The sequence below is a fragment of the Helianthus annuus genome, chromosome 5 (assembly GCF_002127325.2).
Source record: "Helianthus annuus cultivar XRQ/B chromosome 5, HanXRQr2.0-SUNRISE, whole genome shotgun sequence".
Taxonomy (NCBI): domain Eukaryota; kingdom Viridiplantae; phylum Streptophyta; class Magnoliopsida; order Asterales; family Asteraceae; genus Helianthus; species Helianthus annuus.
In genome coordinates, this window is record NC_035437.2 from 17,457,863 (window position 1) to 17,466,383 (window position 8,521).

Genomic DNA, 8,521 nt, shown 5'->3' on the forward strand with positions numbered 1-8,521 from the left:
ATAAAATTTTACATCCCTTGAAAAAAATATCTTTTTAGTATCCAAACTTAACAATTTATAACCTTTTTTAAAATTTGAATAACCAAGAAACACACACTTGTCTGCATGATATGCAAACTTATCAGAATCAGTCAACACAGTACTAAAACATAAGCACCCAAAATTCCTTAAATGAGACAAAGAGGGACTAAAACCAAACATCATTTCAAATGGACTCCTACCATTGAACACACTAGAGGGTAACCTGTTAATCAAATACACAGCAGTTAGCACACAATCAGACCAGTACCTTAAAGGAAGGCCACCCTGGAACATCAAAGCCCTAGCTGTGTTAAGTAAATGTCTATGTTTCCTCTCCACAACCCCATTTTGTTGTGGAGTATAGGAACATGATGTTTGATGAAGTATCCCTTTAGACTTACAAAACACACTCATTTGATTGTTAACAAATTCTGTTCCATTATCACTCCTAAACACTTTAATCCTTTTTTTAAATTGAGTGACAACAAGTTCATAAAAATCTTTTAAATTCTCAAACACTTCAGTTTTATTTGACAAGAAATAACACCAAACAGACCTAGAGAAGTCATCCACAACAGTTAAAAAATACTTGAAACCATCATAACTTGACACCTTGTATGGACCCCATAAGTCTAAATGTATTAAATCACCAACAAACTTAGACTTGTGTTCACTCAAAGGAAATGGAACTCTTACTTGTTTAGCCCTGTGACACACATCACAAGGGCCATGCTCATTAGAATTAATTTTCAAACTTCCTTTTAACACAGCTAAGACCTGATCTGAAGGGTGTCCTAACCTAGTATGCCATGTAAAAGATTTAACAGAACTATTCAGACAAACATTAACAGAATTACCATAATTTTCAACAAAGTACAGACCACTATCCTGACTACCATTCATCAGAACTTTCCTGGAACTGGAATCCTGTAACACACAACTATTCTCCTTAAAGATAACAGAAATATGATTATCCTTAGCAAGCTTATAAACAGACAGAAGATTCACACAGTAATCAGGAACATAGAAAACATCTCTCAACACCACATTATCAGTCAGTTTTAGATCACCAATTTTTAAGACTTTAACTTTGGTACCATTAGGATGACCCACAGTAATATTGAACTCAGACACATCAACAACATTTATCATATTCTTATCAGATTTTATCATATGTTGACTAGCACCAGAATCAACAATCCAAACAAAACTGTTATTAAAACTAACTGAACTAGAACAACTCACAAAATTAGACACATTGAAACACTCACCTCCCACATTAGTATTCTGAGCACTTGACCCACTTTTTTCACCAACAAGACTTAACAGCTTCGAAATCTGCTCAGATGTAAAAGGTAAACCAGAACTAACAGTAGAAACAGACGACCCACCAACATTATTTGACTTATTACTATTATTATTATTAACACTAGAGTTGGTTTTATTCGTCTGATTATTAGTTCCTTTTCTTCTAAACCCTGGTGGATACCCCACAATCTCAAAACACCTATCAACAGTATGTCCTATCATATTACAATGAGTACATTTCAAATTAGGATTAGGACCTCTATTGTTTCTCCTTTTAGGATCAAAAACTTGATTAGGTTTAGACACAAAAGAAACATTCTGTGTTTTTGATCCACCACTAGATAACCTATGTGACTCTTCCCTAGAAACAATTGAAAAAGCCACCTTAACTGATGGAAATGATTCTCTTGTCAAAATATTGGTTCTCACAGGCTGATACACATCATCAAGCCCCATGAGAAACTGCATTAATTTTATAAGAGCAGAAAAATCATTATAATCCTTAGCAGCTTGACAAGAACATGAAGGCAGTTGAAGCATTGCATCAAACTGCTTCCACATTGTTGTCAACCTGTTATAATATTCTGCAACAGTACTACCATTTTGTGCAATACAGTTTATCTTTTTATACAGATCATAGACAACAGAACCATCAATCTTATCAAAAGACTCTTTTAAATCAGTCCAAACTTCAGAAGCTAATTTAGAAAAAACTTGACCAAGAAACAGTTCTTCTGAAATAGAATTCAATAACCAAGTAAGCACAACAGAATTGCACCTATCCCATTGAGCTGCCAATATTTCATCATCCTTAGACTTTTCCACCTTACCATCTATAAACCCATACTTGTTTTTAGCTTCTAAAGCCAATTTCATGGCACTAGACCACACAGCATAATTCTCAGTACCTTTGAGTTTAATACTAACAATGGTTAAACTACTGGAGTCACTAGGATGTAAGTACAACGGATCTCCTATATCCAGTTTACCAATCAACGTCTGAGAAGTACTAGGAGCAGTTTCAGGAGGCATAATGACAAACAACAATAAGACACCAAATATTCAAACAGACAACAGCAAGTAAACAACAGGAAACACACAAAGAACCAAATAATCAAAACACTAAGGCGAAACTGAGTCAGGGACCAGATTCCAGGTTCATCACTCAAAGGTGCCTGGACAAGCCTTTACTCAGGAGCCGAAACCCTAACAGAAAATCAAAGAACAACAACAGATAACAAGAATATGTGCCGGTCCTCACTACCCCGACTTCAACTACTCAACAACAGAAATGAAAATAGAACAGAACGATCTTACAGAGGGTGCAATCTCCAACCAAATATCAGATCTGTAGTTTTCAAGAACTACAAGATCTGATATGCAGAAAACCAAACACAAACACTGGTTAGTTTGCCCTAAAACCTTCAAGGGTTTTAGAGACTAACTCAGCTTTGAAGTCCCAGCAGTATATGAAGCCTCACACGAACCAAGAAACCCTAAGCTAGGGTTTCAGTCCACAGATCTGACCAAATACTCCCAAGATCAAGATGATCTAGATCACAACCTAAACAACAGAATAACAACCAAATCAGAATCAAACAACGGAAAGTAACAAACCAAGAGCATCTAGCTCTGATACCATGTAAAAATGGTATGAATATCAAAAGAACAAGACAAACAAATCACAACACATGAAAATAGTGACAAAACGGCGACAAAAATTTTTATTACTTAACCAACCCTGAAAAACACCCAAACCTCCCTGGATCTTACAAAATGTAAGATCTATGAACAATACAACAAATACACAATCAACTGATACAATATCAGTTGATTATATGAAACAATACAACCAGAATGAAGAATGATCCACAGGATCTAAAGATACAACTGAAGTACAGATCAAGATCTGTAACAACTCTTCAAAACATAGCAGATCTTCAATCGGATGAACACAAGAACAGCGAAACCCTAATTTCGCCTCAACGACCAGAGAGAGAATTGAGAGTGAGGTGAGAGAAAATATCTGAGTTCTGGAAGGATCTGAACTCTCTATCTCTTTTATATACAATGTTACATATAAGCCCCTCAACTATCAACCACCTGTAACAAACTCAACAACTTAAACGAAACATTAGTTACAACTACTGGATCAAGTGAACAACAACGAGCCCAACTATAAAGCAGCCCATAACCAATAAATCTGACCAGCCCATTATAACACAAGTCCAGTAGACATGATTGCATTTGAGCACAATATATTTTAACATTGGCCGATTATATATTGGTTGTATGATGAGTATTGTGGTATTTTTTTTAGAAGTGAAGCAAGTAGAGTAAATGGAGAAATACTATAGTCATTTAATAACTTTATTAAGGGTAAAATGGTAATCTAATAAGAGCAATTTTAATTAAAAGGATAAATATGTAATATATATATGGTTTAGGAAAGATAAATATGTAATTTTTTTTTGAACAGTAAATTTCATTAAACACAAAGGCCGGACCTCAAATCAAGGACCGACCCCAAAATTACAAGCCATACAAAGGGTATTTGACCCAATCGTTCCAATCCACGTCTTTGTACCTAGTACGATGTTTAAACCAAAAAAAGGATAAAACTTTCACCCTCGCCACCATGTCCACCACCCGGGGCCTCGATCCTTGAAACACCTTCTTATTTCGCTCATTCCATATAACCCAACAGGAAACCATCAAAATGCCCCTAAGAGTCTTCATCTTCCACTTGGTACCTTTGGCCACGAAGTCCATGTTCATAATGTCATTAACAGTTCGAAACATACCTCCTTCGATTCTACACCATTTCCAAATGAAAGACCAAACGCCATACGAAACCCCGCAGTCAACAATCAAATGCTGCAGTGATTCGCAACCTGTATCACAAAGGGGACAGGACACATCCGAAAGATTCATCATTCTTCTCACCAGCGCCTCACGAGTCGGCAAGCGATCCATAATCATCCTCCAGGCAAAAACATTCACTTTAATAGGGATCCAAGACTCCCATTTAAGAACCGGCCCAGGCCTATAAGATCCGTCATCTGCCAGCCATTTTTTAACAGCCGCAACACTGAACGTACCATCTTTATCCGGTTCCCAAACCCACCGATCCTTAACCCCAACAATACGAACCTGAGGCAGCAGAAACCTCGCATCTTGCGCTTCAGAAATAGACTGAACAGTAGTCGTTTCCATCACCCAAGAATCCGCCAGCACCGTTTTATTATCTACCTGCAGAACCCGCGAACCCACTGTATCATTCTTGTCTTTGTCCGCCTCAAACAGCGCTGGCCATCTATCTTTTAACGTAACCGTACCAATCCATAAGTCCAACCAAAATCTAAGATCAGCCCCCTTCCCAAGTTTACCCCGAATTTGAGACTGCAGCGAAATCCCTTTGATGACCACCTTATCCAAATACGTAACAATACTTTTCCAACATCCCGGGATAGAGTTTTTAACCGGGAGAAACACCCACCGGTTCCTACCTCCATGAATGCTCTCAATAACCCTTCTCCACATACTATCAACTTCGGATTTAAATCTAAACGCCCACTTTGCGAGTAAGGCCGTATTAACATCAACAAGTTTAGAAACGCCCAAACCACCTTCCTTCTTAGGCTTTGTAACAATATCCCAACATACCCAATGCATCCCCCTTCCCTCCTTACACCCCACCCAAAGGAATTTCCGCATCATCTTCTCAATCTTATCAATTACCGTAGCCGGGGCCTTGTAAATCGATAGGTAGTACACCGGTAAACTCGCTAAAACAGCCTTCAATAAAGTAAGGCGACCACCTATGGACAAAAGCTTAGACTTCCAAGAACAAAGTCTATTTTGAATCGTATCCACCACCGGATCCCAATTAGAGATACGGTTCATGTTCGCTCCCACTTTGACGCCTAGGTACGTAAAAGGCAAACTCCCAATCTTACAACCCAAAAAATTCGCCATAAGACGAACCTCCTCTTCCACCACTCCCAACCCAAAAAGCACCGACTTACGAATGTTTATTTTCAACCCGGAGCATAAGTAAAAAATTCGCAAAATACGGTTAATCACCCCCAAATTATTTGCATTCCAATCTCCCATAATAAGCGCATCATCGGCGTAAAACATATGTGACACCACCGGGCCTCCATTAGGAAGCTTCACCCCCTCCAACATCCCCAAGTCGCTAGCTTTAGCAAACAAGCAAGCCAACGCCTCCATCACAACAAGGAAGAGAAACGGAGATAAAGGATCCCCTTGTCTAAGCCCCTTATGACATTGGAACTCAAACGTAGGCGATCCGTTTACCAAAACCGCGGACCGAGCCGAATGCAAAATACCTCTCACCCACATACACCACCTTGGGGGAAAACCCATACGAGCCAAAACGGATAACAGAAAATCCCAACTCACATTATCGTAAGCCTTTTCAAAGTCAAGTTTTAACAAAAAAGCTTGTCTACCATTTTTCTTAACCCATCCGATAACCTCATTAAGCACCATAGGACCGTCAAGGATGTATCTCTCCTTCACAAAAGCCGATTGCGAGTTCGAGATCACCCCTCCAATAACTTTCTTCAATCTATCCGCCACCACTTTAGAAATAATCTTACTAATAACCCCTATAAGATTGATAGGTCGGTAATCCTTCAATCCCATAGGCGTCTTAGTTTTTGCAATGAGGGTAATAAAAGAAGAACTGCACTCCTTGCTAATCTCACCGGACTGATAGAATTCATCAAACACTTTCATAAAATCTTCTTCCAAGTATGCCCAAAAATGCGTGATAAATCTAAAATTAAACCCGTCCGGACCGGGCGCTTTATCAGCACCACACTCAAAAGCCGCCGCCTTCACTTCATCCTTAGAGAATGGCTTCGTCAAGCTCACAATATCATCAGCAGCCACCTGTTTCAAATAATCACAACAAAAATCGGGTCTGTGGAAACAATTCTCTTTAAAATGGTTCCTGAAAAATCTCAAAACCTCCCTTTTAACAAGGGGCGGTTTGGATATCCAAGAACCATCCACTACCAACCCCGGGATAGCGTTGGGAGCCCTCCTCCCTTTGATGCATCGATGAAAGAAACCCGAATTCTCATCCCCAAAAGACGCCCACTTGACTCTAGACTTCTGTTGAAGATCCCGATTTTTTAAAATTAACATACGTTCCAGATCCTTTTTACCTTCCTCCCAAACCCAAATTTCCTCCTCCTCTAAATCCCAGATCTCCATTAAGCGCTCTATCTCTTGAACATCTTTTTTAATCAACTCCACATGTTCATCTTCATTAACCGACAGCTTTTTCCACCACTCTCTTAGCCCCCTTCTAACCGCAGCCAATTTCCTATGGAGAAGCACATCCACTGAACCATCCCCAAAAGTACCCTGTAAAGCCCCAATAACCACCTGCTCACATCCCTCCCTCTCTAACCAAGAGTTAAACCATTTAAACGGTTTAGCTCCAAAGTTAGTATCATGCACCATCAACAACAAAGGACTATGATCCGACATCACCCGCGGCAGAGCCCTTAGACAAGCCCCCGGCCACCTGTTAAAAAATTCTTGGCACACCAATAAACGATCAATTTTACTCAGCTTACACTCATTCCCGGTACCAGCTGCAAAGGTAAACTTGTTCCCTTGCATAACATATTCCTGCAAATTAGACTCCTCAATAAACCAATTAAAATCGTTAGCCATGCCTTTATTAAATTTGGAATTCTTTCTCTCTTCCTTCCACCTGACAGAATTAAAATCACCAATGCACACCCACATCCCTTCTCCCCCCTGAATAAACCCAGACAACCGCTCCCAAAGGGCTTTTTTCTCATTAGCCTTTTGAGGCGCGTACACATTAACCAAATTCAAAACCGATCCATCTTCAACCAAGGTACCTCTAGTAATCAAAAAATTCCTATCCTCTACCGAGTCAACCTTTATGAACTTTCGGCTATTCCACATATTAATCAGCCCACCCGACCTCCCACTGGCACAAACCGAATCCACCCCATAATCCCCAGCACCCCAAAGAGAATCAAAATCAAACCCAGAGTCAGCCGTAAGAAGCGACTCTTGGATCGCAATAAAATCAATCCCAAATTTTCGAATCAACTCCTTCACCCCTTTCACTTTACCCCCAACCCTTAAACCTCTTATATTAATAGACAGACAGTTCATTTCAAACCTGCTTGTAACCCTGCACCTTGAATGGAGTTCTCTACCAAAGCTTCGAACCCTTCTAATTGCACTCCCAGTTTACCTCCGATTTCTTTTGTGGCCGAAACTTCTTTGGATACGTCAACATCAGAGGCCGAATTGGAAGGGGCCTCCTTATTAACCTCCTCCTGATGAACCTCCATGTCTTGCACTTCAATATGTAATTTATTTTAATGATTGGATAAATATCTAATATGCCCTCTAAGAAAAGGGAAATATGCAAAAACCCTTTTTATTTTTATTTGTTTTTTTCATTGAAAAATGTCGTATGGGCTTTAACTTGTAAAATATGCTCTAAGTAATATACTTATTGTTTTGGATTGCGTGTGCATACTTGCCAATATGCTATACTTACATTTTTTTCTTTTGTTACCGTCGTCTTGCCGCTATAATCATAGCACATGTCTAATTTTGAGTAAAGCCAAACACGTAAAGAGCAGAATAACAAAAACGGCAAAATTGTAAATTAACTAGTAAGGAACCCCGCGCTTCGCGGTGGGTTTCGTCCGTAATAAGATCGGTTGGTATTCTCGTGTAATTTTCAAACTAATTTGCTAATGCAACTAATACACCAATTCACAATGACCAATCGACTACACACAAATGGATTGACATTAGAATAAGCAATTATCAGTAAACAATTTGAAAAGACATGTTTTAATAGAATTTATCAACATAAAGAGTTTGAAATATTATTTATCTTGTATTTTTTCGAGTTAAAAGAATTTATTATAAAGACGAATTATATGTTAATTATATAAATTATATCAAACTATTCTAAATGAAATAATAAAATGCCTATCTTCTAGTTACTTTAAAATTTAAAGATTTTCTTAATTCAGCTTTTTTTATTATAAAGAACCAAAATAGATTCACTTAATTATATTTCCTTCGCATTTAATGAGAAATCAATCAAGCCCATATCTGACCCACCAGTCCCACCACTACCCATTATGAA